This window comes from Dendrobates tinctorius, unplaced genomic scaffold (genome assembly GCF_039654945.1).
Source record: "Dendrobates tinctorius isolate UK_male_01 unplaced genomic scaffold, ASM3965494v1 ptg000060l, whole genome shotgun sequence".
NCBI lineage: Eukaryota > Metazoa > Chordata > Amphibia > Anura > Dendrobatidae > Dendrobates > Dendrobates tinctorius.
Window position 1 is genome coordinate 64,300,944 of NW_027361728.1, and position 21,669 is coordinate 64,322,612.

General features: G+C 43.4%; 1 long non-coding RNA gene across 5 annotated transcripts in view; it reads left to right on the top strand.

The window, feature by feature from the left end:
* The window catches only part of LOC141092660 (uncharacterized), a 31,785-nt gene extending 10,396 nt beyond the window's left edge, over positions 1-21,389 (top strand). Inside the window, exons 3-5 of one of the 5 annotated variants that reach the window (XR_012232870.1) lie at positions 7,391-7,472; positions 19,976-20,100; positions 20,183-21,389. This is a non-coding gene — a long non-coding RNA (uncharacterized lncRNA). Of the gene's footprint in view, positions 1-7,390; positions 8,208-19,975 lie in introns of those variants that run through there. The other 4 variants (XR_012232869.1, XR_012232868.1, XR_012232867.1 and 1 more) reach the window with 4 other exon arrangements.
* Positions 21,390-21,669: the final 280 nt, after the last annotated feature.

The window sequence follows — 21,669 nt, forward strand, 5'->3', positions numbered from 1 at the left end:
CACTTAAACATCTACTAATGTCCCATGAGTCCTCAATGTACAACTCCTCTATATACATTATGATGTGCAAACTGCTCTCCTTTATACAGCATAATTGACCCACAGTTCCTCTATACACAATATACTGGTCCCACAACTGCCCTCTACACAATATAATGGGCCCACAGCTCCACTGTACACAGTGTGGTGGTCCCACATCTCCGCTATACACAGTATGGTGGTCCGACAGCTCCCCAATCACAGTACGGTGGTTCCACGTCTCCACTATACACAGTGTGATGGTCTCACAGAGTATGAAGGGCCCACAGCTTCCCCTCACATAGCATGATGTCCCCGATGCTCCCCCAAAATACTGAATAAAGAATCCCACAGTAGCACTCCGACTGTATAATGGCCCCCACATTAGTCCCCAAAGTGTTTAATGGTCCCAGAATTAGAGCACAAACTGAATAATGGCCCCCCCACATTAGCTCCCAAACTGTACAGTATAATGCTCCCCAAATTGTATAATGGTCCCAGCATTAGTCCCGAAACTGTACAATGCCCCCACATTAGCTCCCAATCTGTATAGTGAACCCCGCACATTAGCTCCCAAACTGTACAGTGGCCCCAAAATTAGTCCCCAAACTATGTAATGCCCTCCCACATTAGCTCCCAAACTGTATAATGGCCCCTGCATTAGTCCCCAAGCTGTATAATGGCCCCTGCATTAGTCCCCAAGCTGTATAATGGCCCCTGCATTAGTCCCCAAGCTGTATAATGGCCCCTGCATTAGTCCCCAAGCTGTATAATGGCCCTTGCATTAGTCCCCAAGCTATATAATGGCCCCTGCATTAGTCCCCAAGTTATATAATGGCTGCTGAAATAGTCCCTAAAATGTATGAGGACTCGCACACAGTTTCGGGGTCCCTCACACTATGTATAAGGTTCTCCCATTGTTTATGATGCCCCAACGTCACACCACAAGTTTCAATAAAAAAAAAAACATAAACTCACCTAACCCAGGATCCTGACGAGTCCTATGGCAAAGCTACTCGCTGTAACAGCGCCGACTCCCGCACCAAACGTCAGAGTCCCAGTGCTGCGCCATGACAGCAATGTGCCAGAACTCTGATGTCCTCAGCGTGCATCGTTCTGTAGACCTGAGGCATAAAGCAATCAGCAGTCTACAGAACAGGGAGCAGTAGTGCCAGGAGATCTACCACAGGGCTTAACTGTATATACGCATTATACATGCTGATTAATCAGGGGCAGTGTAGCTCTGGGTGGGCCCCCCTGAGCTTGGGGCCCTGGGTAACCATCCACTCCACCCCATAGGTAGCTATGCTACTGTATACTGTGGCTACAGACATCAAATATTACACCAGTCACATATCTCCCCGTATGTAGCTTCCAATGTTTGTGCACACAGTATATTATATCCCTAATATATCCTATACTATGTGTACAGACATCGAATGTTATATACAGGATTATATGTCATGCTATATATATTACTCTGAGTACAGACATCAGATTTTATATCATCACATATTATCCTGTAAATAACATCAGATGTCTGTGCACATAGTATATAATATAGGAGTGACATATTCTCCAGTACATTGTATGTACTATGTGCACTATGTATACTATGATATGTACACTGACTGATCACTCCTGGACCTGGCTACAGGACATACATGATATAATATTATTATATTATAATATATATTATCATGTATAAGTTGAACAGAGCAGGTCAGATATGACCTTGGTCAGATTTGACATCATTTGAAGTGTGACATCTTTAAAGTGTTACATCAGAAATATGCCAGAAATAGTCCAGAAATCGGTCAGAAGGTAAGAATAATCACTGCTTTCTTATTTTACTTGCCTTTCTTTTCATACCCTGCTATTTAACCATGCTCACATTTGCCCTCACCGTTTTTGCTCCACTAATCTTCACTCTCCTCCGCCATCCTCAAACCCCTGCACCCATGAACAAAATAACTATCTCCCCCTCTCTCTTCCCCCCCACCTCGCTTCAATGGCAGACCTGCTCCTTAACCTCAGACCTCTCCTACTAAAATACAATACAAGTCGGCCACTCTCCTTCACCCACCTGCTTTCCCTTTCTCTGCTTCTTCTCACTGCTGGCGACATATCCCCCAATCCTGCCCCCCCCCCCCCCCGCCTCATACATCCCACTAATCCTCACCCCTATCTTTCTCACACTAAGAGAAACTACCGCAATCCCTCACACTTAAAACCTGTGCCACTGACCCCCACCCTCCCGCACCCTCTCTCTGGAGCACTTTGGAATGCCCGCTCCATCTGCAACAAGCTCCACATAATCCACAACCTCTTTACCTCCCACAACCTTTCCTTCCTGGCCCTCACTGAGATCTGGCTGACACGGCCTCCCCGGCCGCACTGAGTTATGGCGGCCTCCACTTTACCCATACTTCTCGCCCTGGCAACAGACATGGTGGAGCAGTGGGTTTCCTCCTTTCTAAAAACTGCTCCTTCAACCCTTTCCAACCCCCACCCTCCCTTATCCTCCCTTCTTTCGAGGTTCACTCTGTCTGTATCTACTCTCCCTCTAATCTCCAAATGGCTGTCATATACCGACCACCGGGCTCAGTCACTGCCTTCATCGACCAATTCTCCACCTGGCTCCCCCACTTTCTCTCTGCTGACATCCCCACTATAATCATGGGGGACTTCAACATCCCCATTGACACCCACCAGCCAGCAGCCTCCAAACTCCTGTCACTTACCTCATCCTTTGGACTTACTCAGTGGTCCTCCACAGCCACCCACACAGATGGACATACATTAGACCTCATCTTCACCCGCCTCTGTTCCCTACCCAATCTCACAACCTTTCCCTTCCCCCTATCTGACCACCATCTACTCACCTTCTCATCCTCATCCTTCTCACCTGCCCCCCATGTCCAGCCACTAGCACATCCTTGCAGAAACCTCGCACACCGAGACACTCACAGACTCTCAGACTCTCTTCTACCTCTGTCCTCCATATCTTCACTCCACAACACGGACAGTGCTACCGCTTTCTACAACGCCACCCTCACAACAGCCACAGACTCAGTTGCCCCTCTCATGCATGGCAAAGTGCGACAAATCAATAGGCAACCCTGGCACAACAACCTCACCAAAAAACTTCGACAAGCATTGAGGGTTGCTAAGCGGCGTTGGAAGAAAACACGCCTGCCAGACGACTTCACTGCTTTCAAAAAAGCTACACTTGCCTTCAAATCAGCCCTCACCTCTGCTAAACAGATCTATTTCACAAACCATGTATCTGCATTATCTCACAACCCAAATCAAATGTTCAGCACATTTAATTCTCTCCTCCCACCAATGCCACCTCCAACTCCACTCATCTCTGCTGAGGACTTTGCCACCTACTTCAAAAATAAGATCGACCAAACAAGGCAAACCTTCACTGTTCCATCACTCCATCCACTCCACATACCATACCTCTGTCCTTCCCTAATAACCTCCCTCTCCAACATCACTGAAGGAAAGCTTATTCATCTCCTTTCCAAATCACACCTGTTATGAATGGGTCACCGAGGAGGATGGCAGGAACAGGCTAAGCCACCAGAAGACCAGAGAGGTTGGTAACTAAGCAGATTGCAGACCCCTGATCCTATCCACACAACTAGCAGTAGCCGTGGAGCGTTCCTACGATGCCCTAGACGCTTCATCACAGCCGGAGGACTAACTAAGCCTAAAGACAGAAAGATGAAATCTAAACTGCCCCGGAGCAGATCCCCAAAGGAATAGACAGCCTCCAAACATATATTGTCGGTGAGAAAAGATGAGACACAAACACAGGCAGAGAACAGATAGCAAACGGTGGGGCCCAAGCTGTCTAGACAGGACAGGACAGAAAAGATTCTGTCTGCAATCACACACAAAACCCTGAAAAAGTCCAACACTTCTGATATACAAAAAACCTGAGGATACACGACCTCACCCCCGCTAAATCAGAACTCTGGTATTACCTAGCAGCAAAGTAAAAAGATACTAACATAACAGGGGACTGAACAAGCTGCAACATATGAAGCAGGGCCCAGCGCTGCCCCCAGCAGGGAGTACACTGAACCCTAGCAGCAAAACAGAAAGCAAAAAAGAACACAACCAGATTAGATGCAAAGGATTAGCAAAAGAATCACTTAGCTGAACCATGCAGATCAGGCACGGGACAAAAGAGCTCCAAATGCACACGGAGGAAATCACCAGCAACCTCCAAGAGCAGCCAGCTCAATTATATGTTCCCAGCCAGTAATTCCAGGTTCCCAATTATTGTTGTCAGGTGGGGAACTTCCATCCACCTGGCCAGCTGCACTACTCTCAGGAACCACCAAAGGGAGCAGAGAGAGCTTCGAGTCAGAACTTTGAGCAAGGGAATTCACAACACACACCTCACCACCTGTGCACTTGACTCCATCCCTCCCCAACCTCAATAACATGATCATGCCAGCCCTAACCCATCTCTTCAACCTATCCCTATCTTCTGGTACCTTCCCCTCTGCCTTCAAACGTGCCACCATAACACCCATCCTCAAAAAATCAAACCTTAACCCAACTGCTATGTCCAGCTATCGCCCCATATCACTGCTCCCGTTTGCTTCCAAACTCCTTGAACAGCATGTACATGCTCAACTTTCCTCCCACCTCTCATCTGACTCCCTCCTTGACATCCTCCAATCTGGCTTCTGCCCCCACCATTCCAGTGAAACTGCCCTGACCAAAATTACTAATGATTTACTCACAGCCAAAGCTAACAGACAGTTCTCCATCCTCCTCCTTCTCGACCTGTCCTCTGCCTTCGACACAGTCGACCACTGCCTACTGCTACAAATTCTTTCTTCCCTTGGCATCAAAGACCTTGCCCTGTCCTGGATTGCCTCATACCTTTATGACCGCACATTCAGCGTTTCCCACTCCCACAGTACCTTTTCATCCCCCCCCTCTATCTGTTGGAGTCCCCCAAGGCTCTGTCCTGTGGCCCCTACTTTTTTCCATCTATACTCTTGACCTAGGACAACTCTTAAAGTCCCATGGCTTCCAGTACCACCTGTACACAGACGACACTCAGATCAACCTCTCTGGCCCAGATGTCGCCTCTCTGTTGACCTGATTCCCGTCGTGTCTATCAGCCATATCCTCCTTTTTCACCTCTCGCTTCCTAAAACTCAATGTAGACAAAACTGAACTCATTATCTTTCCTCCATCTCACGTATCTTCCCTACCTGATCTATCAATTATGGTAACCGGCATCACACTCTCCCCCGCACCTGAAATCCGCTGCCTCGGAGTAACTCTTGACTCTGCCCTGTCCTTCAAACCACATGTCCAAACTCTTGCCACCTCCTGTCGCCTCCAACTCAAAAATATTTCCAGAATCCGTCCCTTCCTCAGCCCTCAATCTACTAAAACTCTTGTACATGCCCTCATTATCTCCCACCTTGTCTATTGCAACACTCTCCTCTGTGGCCTCCCTGCTAAAGGATTTTGTGATGCCACAGCGATCTCGCCAGCGAAATCGCTGTGTGTGACACACATCAGCGACCGGCCCCCCCCACCGGAATCGCTAATCGTGCACAAATGTCCTGGGCCATTTTTTGATCGTTGGTCTCCCGCTGGCCAGCACGCATCACTGTGTGTGACAGTGAGAGACCAACGATCAGCGACGCTGGGAGCTGGTACCCAACGTAAACAGCAGGTATCTAAGAGCCGCATGGCAGCATGGTGCCTCAGTGGATAGCACTGCAGCCTTGCAGTGCTGGAGTCCTGGGTTCAAATCTCACCAAGGACAACATCTGCAGGGAGTTTGTATGTTCTCCCCGTGTTTGCGTGGGTTTCCTCCGGGTACTCCGGTTTCCTCCCACATTCCAAAGACATACTGATAGGGAATTTAGATTGTGAGCCCCATCAGGGACAGCGATGTTAATGTGTGCAAACTGTAAAGCGCTGCGGAATATGTTAGTGCTATATAAAAATAAAGATTATTATTATAACCCGCTGTTTATCCTGGAAACCAATGTGCACGCTGGTATCCAAGGTAAACAGCGGGTATCTAAGAGCCGCGTGGCTCTTAGTTACCCACTGTTTACCTTGGATACCAGCTTGCTCGCTGGTCCTGATCGCTGGTGGATCTGTCTGTGTGACAGCTCACCAGCGATCAGCTAACTATGTCCCAGCGATCCCATCCACGTCGGATCATTGGTGGGATCGCTGGTGGGATCGCTGGGACATTGAAGCATGTAACGGGGCACTAACTCTCTTGCACCACTTCAGTCATTGTAAATTTGTTTACTGTTAACGATATCTATAACATTGTATTTAACCCCCCCTTCTCATGTACAGCACCATGGAATTAATGGCGCTATATAAATAAATAATAATAATATATGATGGCTGTATATATTATATGCAGTGTATGATGTCCTGCGGCCAGGCTCAGGAGCAGTCAGCCTATGACTCTGTATACAGCTGTCTGCAGCCACTCTGGGACTGGGAGTCGTTGTTGCAACACAGATGGGGTGACACTGCAGCCGATGACCCCACTGATACCGTGACACGATCTGTGTCAAGCTTCAAGCTGGGCAATAAATCATCTCACCTGCCTCAGAGCGACTGCAGACACCACAACAAGGCAAGATCCAACCCTGCCAGAGATCTCCTGCTCCGGCCCCCAGCAATGCTGACCCCATCGCAGAAGCTCCTCTCAGCCCGACCAGCTCGCAGGTGACATCCACTCACATCATCTTGTGTGTGTCTGCAATGCTGGGATGGCCAGGCCGGCACTTGTACATTTCTATGGTACGTACAGTACATGCCGGGATGCCGGGAGGCATAAACCATCTGCACAAGGAACTGCACAGCCCCCCTGCTTGTGTACATGATCGCGCTGCAGAATTGAAATCAGCAGGGACAAGAGGTGGCACAGAACAGCACAGCGCTGCTCCTGGTTCCTGCTGGTTTCATTAGTGCAGCGGATTGTGTGTGCAAGGCAAACTAATGCCCGACGTGCACACTGAAGAGGGAGTACAGGTGATCGAGCGGCTCATTAGTGGGACCGACCCTTCTGGCATTTGCCAGAAATGCCAGATGGCCAATCCGGCCCTGGCACCCGAGCTAAAGAAGCCTGCTCTACACCCTAACACAGCTGAACATCAGTGTCTCACTCACAGTTCTGTAGCTTAGAAGAAAGTCTGGTAGCTGCTGCTTGGTTCTGATGTAGTGTAGCCGAGTTTATGTTGAGCTCTTCCTTCAAGTTAACTGATCCATCTTCTTCCAGACCCGGGCAAGTCTCTTTACTACTTTCAATGTTGAGAGATTAATGTTATCACAGTGTTGTTTTCTCTTTCAGATTATAGGTGCTCGGGGAAAACTATCCTGCTTGTGAGATGTGACTCTTTCCTTCTGACACGGTCCTGATGATCGGTCCCGTGGTAACCAAGCACTATCTTCTCCCTTGAAGCTGTTCATTGACCAGTCTCTCATTGCTAAAGCACACTTATTGTCCTGCCTGACTCTGACTGGCATGATGCTCTCTCTTCACTTTCTGAACTGACATACTTCCTACTTCTTCTTCAAAACCAAAACACAGAAAGTTGCAGGGGAGAAAGGACTAGTCCAAGTGCACACAAATCAGAGGGGAGCATTGTCTCTTAAAGTCACAGTGTAATTCAGTTCTTAGCAAGGGCCAACCGCCTACATGACTATGACATTACATAAGCTGTATGCAGAGTCAAACTGGGGAGCCAAGGGCCCACCAGTAACCAATTCCAGGGCTCCACTTTTCAGCTACATGCAAATATGACACAATCCTCAATCACTAATTTATATAACAATTAACTGGGTAGATTGTTAAATTAATAAGATGCTGCCTTTGTCTGTACATGGTGATTCCATTATATTGTACTAAGTACTGCTTATATATGAGGCCCACTATTCCATAGGGGCTCAATAGAGGATTTCCCTGTTCTCTTGTCTAGTCCAATCCTGACTGTATGTCACTGGTCTATCACTGTCAACCATAAGATAAAAGCATCAACAATGTGATACAATGTCATATAACCCAGACATGGCACATCAACTAAGGGCTTGTTCACCTCTTACATTTTTTATGCTCTTTTTTTCTATGCATTTGTCTGTGGTGAAGAAAAATAAAACTTTGACAGTAAGGATATGTGCACACATTGATTTTTTGCTGCAAATACTCAGAGTGTTGGCAGAAAATAATGCTGTGGGAAATACACTTATTTTGAACTCATTTTGCATCTCTTTTTGGATTTTTACTTGAGTTTTTTCAGATTAATTTGAATAGGTGAAAACACTGCAAAAGACACACAAGAACCTCTACATTTTTTTAATAATGGCCTATGCTTCACTATCTAATCAAAAACATAACGGTAGTGCTACTTTCATTATTTTTTTGTATTAACTGAACTATAAAAGAATTAGAAGAAAACTGTAAAAATATTAAAAACTTTAAATAATTCAGAAAAAAGTATGCCGCACCCTGGACACATTGAAGCGTGGTAACGCGAAATGGCTGTCGTCCTCTCTCCTCTCTCCCCGCATCCCTCTGCACCTTACCATCTAAGATGAAAGTCATGAAATAAAGGACTTTTCATTCAAGGTTCATTCATGGTGAGTGCCGCATATTTTTTTCTGAATTATTTATATCTACATGTTGATATATGCTGAGCACCTCCAAATTGGACATTAATGCTGATAAAGGATTTATAATCTGGCTCAACTACTCCGCACAAAGGATTACATGCTTTAACACTGGTGCTGCTATTCATTCACTTCCCTCTGTGATATGGAAAACTTTATTTCAACATAAAAAAAATTATATAGTATATAACACTTTTCTCTAATGTACAGTCTAAAACATAAATATGTACAATATGTTAACCAGTTAAAGATCAGTCCATTTACACCCATTTCTGGCTAGGTATGTAAGAGGATAACAAGCAGGAATGCGGGATGCAGTGACGGAACACAGGCAACAGAGCAAGGGTTAACAGGTTTATTTACAGGAGAAATACTCCAGGCAGGGAGGTGAAGAGTAAAGGTACAGTACAATACAACGGGTCAGATCTTAGCAAACGTATAAGGAAGTCCTAATACTGCAGCTCCTGCTGCAAACTCAATGGTGCCGGCAACCTCACAGTCTCGGTCAAGCGAGCCCAAAGTGGCTGACGGTAAAAGGGGTCACGATCCGGTACGGGCCCCATGTGGCCCAGGAGTTGTTAGCGCCAAGGTCAGGGTACAAGGGTCTGTCCTCTCCTTGGTCTCTCGTATGGGGCAAGTGTGTTATACTCACGGACACGGAGTGTTCTGTGCCTTGCTTTCTGACAGTCACCAGACTCACTCTGTACATCCCTTTCTCTCTGGTCCCCACTGTTGGTGGCAGGCGACGACTGGCACTAGGTTGCACACTGCTGCTGCATGGCTGGCTCAGCTCTACTCGGTGTGCATGTCTCAGCTCTATGTACATGGCTCGGTTCTGCCCTTGGTATAAAGCCCTGCTCTGCTCCACTTTGCACTGCTCTGCAGCGGTCTCTCTCTCCGGCGTGCTACTGTACACGCTTGGCTCTGCAGGTGACGGGGCCCTCTCTATGCCATCTGCTACAGTGCCGGAACTCTCTGAGGGAAGGGAAGGCAGAGCGTGCCACTCACCACTCTGTGCGCTGCTCTTCCCTGGTGCCAAAACTACTCTGCTTAGCAGGCTTTCTCCTTTTCCTTTTATTTCTCTGCTGCTGCGCTCCCTTTTCTGGCTCTCCCCGCCCCTCCTGTCAGCAGGAAGCTCCATCTCACTCATGCTTCCCTCATGCAGCAGGGGAAGGTCCGCTCCACTCAGGCTTCCCCTCCGGGAACAGAGGATGCAGCCTTTCTAGTTCCGTACCCGGCCTGCAGGTACCCGAGAATGAAAAAAAATGACGTGGGGTCCCCCTTATATTTTGAACGAACCCGGCAAAACTAACAGATGGGGGCTGCTATTCATGGCCCCTTATTAGCCTGAGAATAGCAGCCCCCACCTGTTAGTTTTGCAGGGTTGGTTCAAAATATAAGGGGGACCCCACGTCGTTTTTTTCATTCATTTTTCCCTGCTCGCACTGTTGCCAGCAGAGCAGGGAGAATGACAGTCGCATTCAGCACCACATGCAGGGGAACAGTGCTTACAGTAGCGCTACTCCCCAGCGGCCGTCCATGCTCACGGAGGACAGTGTACACTGTTCTCCGTGTGCTGTACGTGTGCTGTACGTGTTGCGGCCCGTGTGTCCGAGTCAAAACGGACATGTCTGCGTGTTTTGCATACGGACACATGGTCCGTGAAAACACGCTGATTTTTGCATAGACCCATTCTTTTTTCTTTTTTTTTTATTAAATTTTCAAAATTTTACAGGAAAGGAAGGAAGGGTTAATTAAGGAAAGAAAAGTAAAAAGTAGAGAACTCTGCTCTACAGTGTTGATTCACACATAAAGAAAAATACAGGTAAAGAAAATTAACATCATTTCACTCTCATACATTAGGTATTAAGGCAGTAATACGTTTCAGTATTATCCTTCTAATGTCCCTTTATGTTAAACACTATTTAGTTACCACTAAGTCTAACGGTAAAGACATAACAATACAATACAAAGTCATTTTGAGTCCCACTTGGTATGGTAGGAAGCTAAGGTATTATTAATGAAGGCAAATCTTTTTTCCATAGAGCTATGGGCTCGGACTTTATCTAAGATGTCAGAGAAGGAAGGTAGGTCAGACTTTAACCACCAGAATGCAAATGTGTTTCTGGTAGTCAAGAAGATGTGTAACATAGCATACCTTATTGAAGGGTTAATTTCCTCGGAGTTCAAAGAAAGTAATGCTAATTGTGGTGTAACTTTAACTTTTTTATCGGATAGGATACCTATGTGATCTGTGAACTCTTTCCAAAGGTTTTTTAATTTCAGGCAACCCCAAAAGATGTGGTATAAATTACCTGGGAGGCCGCAGTTTCTTCAGCATAGGGAAGAATATTTAGTACTTATGTGAGGCAATCTTATTGGGGTGTAATGCCACCTTATCAGTGTTTTATAGAAAGATTGCTGCAAAATTGTAGAAATTGTAGAGGCATTAGATAATTTGATAGCCTTTTTCCAATGTTCCACATCCAATTTAATATTAAGGTCCAATTCCCATTTCTGTATATAGGCATTTTTAACAAATTCAGTATCATCATTAAAGAAGGAGTAGACATTCTTGAGGCTCCAAATCGTCTTGTGGTTGATATTTGTAAACGTGGAGGCAATTATTCCAAGATTTAAGGCTCTGCTGTTTAATAGTTTCTGCGGGACTTCTTTCAGGATAAGATAAGACAGGAATTGGGTAAATGGAATGTTAAATTTACTTTTAATCTCACTGACGGGTAAGACGTGTTGGCCTTCCCATATATCCCCAATTCTACTAATTCTTGACTCAATCCACATTTCTGGGATTGGACACTTATAAAACGTAAGTAGCAATTTTAGAGGAAAATTTTTTATGCTGTTCTGTCTGTTAACGTTCTTTTTTAATTTTGTTATATCCCTCCAAGTGGTAAAAATAGAATTCAGAATTGGATGGTGATGGTCATTAATTGTAGGTGATAATAAATGTCTGAAAAATATGTCTGAAATAGATTTATCCCCATATTGATCTAATTCTAAATCTAACCAGAGAGGAGATTCATTCTCTCGAAACCATTGATGGCTCTGTAAGATAAGTGACGCCTGGAAGTAGGCTCGGATGTTCGGGAGTGCCAGGCCTTCATTACACTTTTCTTTATAGAGAATTTTTATAGCAACTCTGGGTTTTCCCCCTTTCCATACAAAGGAATTAATTATTTTTTGGATTCTTACTAGGAATGAGGTGTGGATGGTGAGAGGTATGTTTCTGAATAGAAAAAGTATTTTAGGTAGTATATACGATTTTATCACTAGTATTCTTCCCATCAAGGACAGGTTACACCTATTATAGTTGGAGAGATCTTTAGAGAGTACTCCAAAGAGATGTTCTACGTTCTTAAAGGAAATAGATTTTAAGTCTTTAGGAAAAATGATTCCCAGATAATTCAGCTCTTTGTCCTCCCATTGGAAGGTTGTTTGTTTTCTAAGAGCTTCGGATTCTAGAGAACTTAGATTAAATTGTAATATTTTGGATTTTTGGGCATTTATTTTAAAGTAAGAGACCTTGGAGAAACCTTCTAGTACTGTCATAAGAGCATCAAGAGAGTTTGCAGGGTCGGTGACCGATACAAGATCATCAGCGAATAGGCTCAGTTTATGGTGATATTTCTTAGTTTTCAAGCCCACAATAGAATTGTTCTGTCTAATCTTTTCAGCTAGGGGTTCAATTGCTATGGCGAACAATAAGGGTGATAGGGGACACCCTTGCCTTGTTCCATTAGTTATGTAAAATTGTTTGGAGAGGTGGTTGTTGATGTAAGTTTTTGCATTAGGGTTGGAATATAATGCAAAAAACGATTAAATAAATTTGTTATCGAACCCAAATTTCAACATAGTAGTCTTTAGATAGTCCCAGTTCACCCTATCAAAGGCTTTCTGGGCATCTAATGAAATAAACAGAGAGGGAGACCTAAAAATTTTAGCCATATTAAATACGTTCAAGACCCTTCTCGTGCCATCCGTAACCTGTCTACCGCAGATGAAACCTACTTGGTCGTTTTTAATGAGATGAGGTAAGAAGTTCTTTAAGCGGTCTGCTAGGATCTTTGAGTATATCTTTATATCAGTGATTATTAGAGATATCGGACGATAGTTCTTAACCTCTTCTTGGTCTCCACTTTCTTTGGGGATCATTATTATGGAAGCCTCCATCATTTCCTTCGGGAATGATCTGAGTTGTGAGGCATGGTTGAATAATGACCTTAAATGAGGGGAGGTGATATTTACATATGTTTTAAAATATTCGTTGGTGAACCCATCAGGTCCTGGGGATTTATTTTGTTTAAGTTATTGCTGGTTTTTATGATTTCCTCTACTTTAAATGGCTGGTTTAGTAAATTTAAGTCTATATTTTCTATTTGGGGGAGGTTCAGGTCAGAAAAAAAAGGTCAATCTCCTTTTTGTTAGGGGTAGTGGTCGATGGGTCGTTTTTCAGATTATAGAGGTTTTGGAAGTATTCAGCAAAGATTTCCGCGATATCCGAAGGATGATACTTCGTTTCTCCTGAAGGGGATTTGATTTTAACGATCCTCCTGTTTATCCAAGATTGCTTTATTTTGTTTGTCATATATTTAGTGGGTTTATTTATTGAAGCGTAGGTTTTAAATTTTGATGCCCTGATGATAGAGTCGTACTCTGATAAAATCTCAGATCTCAATTCTTGTCTTAAGGGGCCTTTACACATAGCGATATCGCTAGCGATATCGCTAAAGCCACACCGATTTTGTGACGCAGCAGCAATATCGCTAGCGATATCGCTATGTGTGATACTTACCTCCGACCGGCTCCCCCGCTGTCTGTCGCTGATCGCGTGAGATCGTGCAGCTCCATTTCTCGTCGGGCGCTTCCTGCTGGTGCCGACGAGCGACGCATAGACACGGGCAGGAGGACGTCAGGATCGCCGCGTCTGAAAGGTAAGTAACGACCGCTGCTGCATCGCTACATCGCTGTGAGATCTGCCTGTGTGGCAGCTCACTAGCGACCATTTATCGATGCACCAGTGATCCTGACCGGGTCATATCGTGGTCGGGATCGCTGGTGCATCGCTAAATGTAAAGGGGCCTTTAGTCGCAGGATCTCTAAGTAAATCTCCTGTGATGGGACAGATAGGTTATTTTGTTGTTTTTCTTTAGAAGCAATCTGGGTTTGGAGATTGGTAATCTTTTCTCTTTTTTCTTTTTTGTACCTTGCAGATAATTGTATGAGACACCCTCTAAGGACTGCTTTGTGGGCGTTCCATAGAGTGAAGGGGTCGGTCTCCTCCATAGAGTTCTCATTAAAGTAGTTGTTAATCGTATCTTTTATGATGTCTCTATACTTCTGATTGTTTAAAAGAGTGGGATTAACCTTCCATAAAAAGGTATTGCTCATGGGTGGGCCTGACTCAAATACTGTTAACACTGGGGCATGATCTGAGAAGGATTTCTCCAAAATCTCAATTTTTTTGAATTTTGTTAAGGAAAGGACATTGGTTAATACTAAATCTATTCTTGAAGATGTTTTGTATACATCAGAGTAAAAGGTATATTCTCTTGAAGAGGTGTTGAGACATCTAAAGATGTCAAACAACTCGTTTTGTTTGATCCAGTTACCAAGGGATCGGTTTGACATAGATGTAGACAAGGATGACGAATCAATATTTCTCTCTGGTACCAAGTTGAAGTCCCCCACTAGTATTAAATCACCTTTTTTGACGTCATTGATTTTCCTCATCAGCTTATTAAAAAAGTAAAGTTGGCCACTATTAGGGGCATAAATGTTTACGATTGTGCATAAATTGAAATTCAGTTTGCAAATAAGAATGTGAAACCTTCCTTGTGGATCAACAAATTCCTCAACCAACTGAAAGGGAATATTCTTATTAATGGCCGTTATTACGCCAGCACTCTTTTTGTTTTTAAGAGCCTTAAAGATATGGGGGAAGTCTTTGTGCTGAAAGTAGGGGTGGTTATCTTTGGTTAATTTAACCTCTTGTAGGCAAGCTACATTTGACTGAGTTTGTTTTAACTCCTTCCAAGTTTTGTAACGCTTGTGTGGGCTGTTCAGGCCTTTAACGTTGTGTGAAAGAATTTTTATTTTCATGTCTTCCTATTTGGAATGCCATCTACTTACCAACCTGGGGACTTAATGGAAAGGGCTAGAACCCCTCCATTTCCAACTTCTTTCCCTGTTCAAATCAAAAATAAAATTTTTGGAAAAGAAAAGATAAACAGAAATTTATCTTACAGAACAAAGAAATACAAAACTGTGAACACCAAAAGAGAAATTGACCAATAGAGTCCTCCTGGAGGAAACCCACAAAATGTGGTACCTCTCCTTTTTGGGGACTTAAAAAAGCCAAATTGTGGCTAGTTCCCATGAAGCTATAAATATATTATTTAGTAATATGACATCATTTTCTTAAGACACCTTATAACATTTTTCAGATAGAAAGAAAAGGCAAGCATCAATGATACATCATTATTTAACCTTTATCTTTGTTAGATGGGTCCTCCTGTAGGAACTCGAGACCATCTTTTGGGGAGAAGAGTGGGACAGTTTTACCTCTATACAGGACAAGTAGTTTTGTTGGGAAGCCCCATCTATAGAAAATCCCTAGTTCCCTTAGTTTAGCTGTGGTCTCTTTAAAGGCTTTCCTTGCATCCATAGTCGACTCTGAAAAGTCAGCGAAGATTTTTAGCTGCTCATACGGAGTGGGGAGGGAATTTTTCTCTCTGATACATTTTAGGATTCTTTCTTTGGTTTCAAAGAAATGTAAATGGAGTATAGTATCTCTTGGTTTTTCTATAGAGATACCTCTTGGGCGGGGCAGGCGGTAAATCCTATCGATTGTGATTTATAAATCAGTCAGTGAGGGGAGGATTTTTTTAAACATTGTTTTCGTATAACCTGATAGATCCTCTTGTGGTACATTTTCTGGTATCCCTCTTATCTTGAGATTGTTTCTCCTGCTTCTGTCCTCCAGATCTGTTAATTTGGCTTTTACGGACAAAAGCTCAGCTCTTAAATCAGAATTTTGTTTTATTAGCGATTCCGTCTTATCCTCCACTTTTGATATTCTCTCTTCATGTATTTCAAATTTTTGAGAGAATTTATTACGGATTTCCTGTAAATCATTTTTCTGAGATTCGAATCCAAGTTGGATGGACTCGCTGATGGATTTACAAAAATTTGCGAGTACTCCTTCGGTGACCTGCCTTTCTGATGTCAAAAAGTCGTTGTAATTAACATCAGAGAATGACGGGTCAGGAGCAAACGAGAGTGTATGACATCCTTAGTGAGTTGTTTAATAGGGGTGCTATTTGGGGAAGAGTCTACAGACTCACAATCAGAATCAGATGCTGCTGCACCTTCTCCCAAATTTTGGTGGTCTGGTTCTTTTCTCTTATTCGATTGAGATACATACATTTTATTATCTTCTGCCTTATGAACTGTATGCGTTTTAACTGGGTTAGAATTGCTCCGTGTATGAGCATGACATTGGTGAGAGCCAAAAGACGGATCTCTCTGATCTGTTATCCCTTTTACAGCATTGTTATATGAAGTGTTAGGTGTACCTTTAGATGAGTTAGAAGAATTAGAAGATATCCTCTCTCCCTTAAGAGATCTTGTTTTTATGGGGCTAGTTAGATTAGCTGAATCCTCATGAAATCTTTGGCTAGTAGCGTTTTTTGTTTTGGCATTTTTGTTACCGGGTATTTTTGTTTTAAAGCTTCCTGGTTCCATTTTAAAGGACTGCCCTTCCTGCGGTTGCTCCTTCCCGGGGAAAGACCTGGCTAGTCATTGCTTGCGTTGAGAATCATGTGATGGTGTCTCCGCGGCTTGTGTTTTGCATGTTTTTACATATGTCCCACAAGGGATGGGGCATTGCTCTAGAATCACTGTGTTGAGAAACGATGGTGTCTCCGCAGTGTTGGATGTTGATCTCCATGCGTTCATTCATCCTCATTTTTCACCATTTTAAAGGGTAGGCCTTTAATCTTTGGTATGTATAAATCGTCAACCAAAAAAGAAGCTTTAAAGGTGTTCCCTCGAAAACAGTAACAGAGAACCCCCTTTTTAGCACCTTAATTTGTCACAGGTTAGGGTTAGTATTAGTGTGACAACTTTAGAGGCAGTAGTATTAGGCTATTATAATATCTGAAGAGTAAGAGAGCATCTACCCCTTTAACAAACTGTGAAATCTATATTCAAATGTACAATTAAACAGGTATCCTAGTAATCAACAAGCAGTACTTAAGAATTATTGAGAATAGATATCTCAAAAATGCACTTATTCCTAGTGACCAGGTATCACAATGATATTAACTCTTATTTTACTGGTACAGTTATAGAAGACAAGGGATAAGGTTCAACACGCTCCTTCCCCTCCAGTAATAGTCTGGATACCCCCGGTTATAAGAATATCAGCATATAAATGGTAGCAGGGTATTGTAATTGACTGATAGTTCTTGCATCAATATTATAACTGCAGAGGGTGATCTCCTCAGACTCAGAGACCTTTCTACTTTACTAGCACAGTTCCAGTAAAATCATTCACTTTCCTCTCCCAGAATTATTATCATGGCTGACACCTGAAGGAGTCCACACTTAATGCTGTGTTCCACAGAGAGATACCAGGCGGCTTCCTTTTCCTTCGTAGACCCATTCTTTTGAAGTAGTTAGCGAGTTCTTTCAGAGTTACATATTTTACATAAAGGTCAATATAGACTAAAATAAAAAAAAACAGCTAGTTTTTATTATTTAGGGTGGTTTCACATTAGCGCTTTTTAAGCGCACGCACGGCCGGGGTAGCTCCGCCCCCGAGCCGGCTCTCTGCCCGGCGTGCCTGCCCCTTGCTTGTAGCGCCGCCTCCTAGCTCACAGCGGCGCCTGCGATCGGCACACCCTATCTTTAGCATAGGGTGCGCAGATCGTGCGCAGGCCGTGCGCTAGTTGCGCTTTGACCTGCGCTGCGCACTTTTGACGGTGCGCTGTGCGCGCCAAAATCAAACTTTTCGGATTTTGGCGCGCACGGCGCACCGTCAAAAGTGTGCAGCGCAGGTCAAAGCGCAACTAGCGCACGGCCTGCGCACGATCTGCGCACCCTATGCTAAAGATAGGGTGCGCCGATCGCAGGCGCCGCTGTGCGCTAGGAGGCGGCGCTACAAGCAAGGGGCGGGCACGTCGGGCAGAGAGCCGGCTCGGGGGCGGAGCTACCCCCGGCCGTGCGTGCGCTTAAAAAGCGCTAATGTGAAACCACCCTTAGTCCACAATCCTCTCTGTTAAATACTGTCACATTATGAAAGCAATATGACAAGGACCACATGTTCCAGAATCTGCACAATGTGAACACTGCATAAACCCTGGACTATGCAATCTCAAGACAATATAGATAGCAAGATAGCAATAAAAATATGGAGCCGATGTCTTTTAAAGAAAATAGTACGCATGCAGCAGTCACGTCTTTGTAACCACTCAACTGGCTGAAAATTATAATTTTCAGCCTGATGTTGCTTTTTTCAGTAAGTCGGACTGGAAATGAGAAACTATAGTACAGCCAATAGAAATCCGCCATGTAGACAAAACTTTCCATGATATGGAAAAAAGCAGATTCATACATCCGCTAGCGGAGATTCAAGTCTTTATCCCTGGAGTCCCTGTACCCACGGGCTGTTTTTCATGAATGAACCTCTCCAGGGGCAGCGATTATGAATTCACATCTGATCCTGCTATTGAGTAACAAGTATAATATAGCATATGCATGCTTTGTAACTGCTGCTGACAGGTTTATGGGATTTCACATCATACTGCATGTAATATGGCTCTTCTGTAAAACTAGACAATGACAAAGATCTTCGGTGGTAAAATATTTAATGCTTATTTAGATAATAATTGAGGAACAAGCATGTGTAGGAATGCTCACTCCCCACTATCGGCCATCTAAATGAACAGGCACAATGCTCATTCTTGGGGTGAAATGACTGTAAATAAAGCTTAAAAAATCATTGTTTGTGGCGGGACATAAACCTATGAGGGCATTGCCAATAAAATTACTTTCTATAGGCAAACAATGAATGAATTAACCCCTTTACCCCCGATGGTGATTGCATGTTAAAAAGAGGAGAGGAAAAAGACCAATGCATAAGAATAGCGCCCACCTTATTATAGAAAAATGTATAACAATTTTATTTAGATGACAGACCACAACAAGACCCATACATAATAAAACACCATTAAAAACTACAATGACAATAACACATCACCCAAGGTCCCGTGCTTATGACAGATGATACACTAAACCTGGTCCTGGATAACACAAATGTGTACAAAATATGATACACCAAAAAAACATGAAACCATGAACATGCTCCAATAAATAGAACAGGAAATGACACACAAGGAAGTGTTGTGAGGGATGGTTGAAAAACCAGTCACAGAAAAGCATTCCATGAGATCCATCTTCATGGAGTTAAGTTCTGTGATTATTTCGCCATGTCCTGTACAATTAATGTTGACATGCTGTTGGTGCTAGTACAAGAGAGGCCTGAACTGTGGGATTCATGAGACCCCCAACTATCAAAACCGAAATCTAAGCGACGCATTGTGGACATACAGTGTATATTTTGGCAATTGTTTCTGAATTATGCCAAAAGTGCACCAGAGGTGCAGCTGGGAAGGAGTAATGTTGAATATTTTTTTTCCTATATGTAGAAGCTGTTTTATTAAAAGAGCCTTGTTTTAGTGAACATTTATATTTAACCCAGAAAGCAAGTTCCTTTTGCAACTTTTAAAGTGCCACTCTTTTTTTAACTGTACTAGAAAATGTTTATTCTTTACACCCATACAAAAATTCTTACAAAAACACCCTTGTGTCATGTGTTGGGTCGTACACATGTACATATGAGTTTTTTCACTCTCTACTTGTTCCCATACTGTTTGCTTACCAGCCTCATTTGCCATTCTGCCCTTTTTTAATACCTTGCTGTTTGACTGTTGAATGCAAGCTATTGGTAACATTGTTTTACCATCCACCTTTTAGTACTTGCCATATTTTATCATTCAATCTTAGCTTGCTGGCAGGATACTCTTTCCTAATTGTTTCTTAATTTAACATTGCTATTCTGTGATGTATTGTCTGGCCAAGTGTTCCCTACAATGTAATTTCTTTTTGTATTTTTTTGTTGTTTTTTTTTTTTTAATATGTCCCACCTTTTTTATTTTTTTGTTTTAATGAATGATGTGCAACGCAGATGGTGAAGCTGTCGGGATCAGTACAGGAGGGAGCCGCAGAATCGCCAGAAAAGTGGTTCAGGAATTGGGAAAAAAAGGTCATATATAGCTGAATTTTTTTGGCACCAGTCATGGATTTAAGACTGTAAGAACATTGTGTTTTGTCAAACTGTCCTTAGTTTAAATCAATTTGCACATACATTTTGCAATATGTGTCTGCATTATAGAACAGAATCTAGCTTACCGGAAGCTGACCAAGCCTCTGAGGCGGAGCCTGCCCAGTCCCAAAATGAAGGACCAGTAACAGCAGACGAGAATGCTACTCGCCCATCTGCAGAGGAGGAGCTTATTCCTGCATCCCAAGCTCAACTTCCGACTGATCAAGAGGAGCATGCAAGAAGCAGCAGCCAAACCCTGGCCCTTGAAATCTCCCCCCAAGCGATTGTAATTCCGCGTCGATTAAGAAGAAGGTGAGAGCACCAAAGTGTAGCCATCTGACGTCAGGTTGACATTTGCGTGCTTGACTACATTTCACACACAATATCTGACGATGGTGAGGAAGCATTTGGCCAATGTTTGGCGCAGCACCTAGGGCTAATTCCTCAGCAATTATGGCTGCCTACTAAAGCTGCCATATTGCACCTTAATAATGCTGCCATCCCGCCAAATAACCCACAACCCATCTTTGCATGTATAGAAAGAAGGGCTCAAACACAAAATCTTTCACAAATATCAGCCAGCACTGTTTTCACACCAGCACCATTATCACCAGCCTCCATACATTCTCCTTCATCCACTGATCAACAGACTGAGACAGTCCACAGTGAAAACATTGTTCAACATATTAACAGAAGTCATCCCACAAACACTGAGCATCCGCATCCCCATGAACCTCATCAAGTCCATGGCCACCACACATCGATGCATCAACATACTTGCCCACAAATGAATTCATCATCTGCTCCATCCTATTTTTATACTGATTGGTACCACCTTGGGCCACAAACAAGCTTTTCAGATGTTTATGGCCATGGTGAAGGTTAGCATTAAGGAGCACAATAGCAAGGGCCTTTTGTCCATCGCAGACCAAGACTATCTTAGCATTCTGAAAATGCTCCTGGTTGGGCACATGGACTACCTGAAGCCTATAGTCACAGTCAGGAAGCCATCAACCCACCTCATATCCACATATCCACACCCAAGCACACAATGTCCCTTTGCCTCCAACCACACAGCAACCCTCCAAAACCCAAACCTCACACAAACCAACCTCACCCTCCACATCCCAACATTCTTTTTTGGATTTGTAATGTTTGGTATTGCTTTAATACCACAAGCATTGCCAACTTTGGCTAGTTCTTAGTTATGCCAAAATAAAGGCTGCTTGTGTTTGTTTGTTACTCAAATAAAAATTAAAGTTTGTTTGTTCAGCAATATATGTGTTTATTTTTAACAAAAATGTTAGGGCATTGTGGCCAAAAATTAAAAAAAATAGTATGATTATTTTAATAAACATAATCAATACACAATAAATAAAAAAAATCATGGGACAACATTTCCTTGCCAGGGTATGGCTCCCTCAGGGGTTACAAAATAATTAGCAAAAAGTTCACGAACTCTGAGGCCTGAGTGCTGTCTGCCTCTGGGCAAAACCTGTGCAATTTGTCCCTGATCGTTAGGTAATCTTCCAATGCCATCCTTAGACACAGGAAAT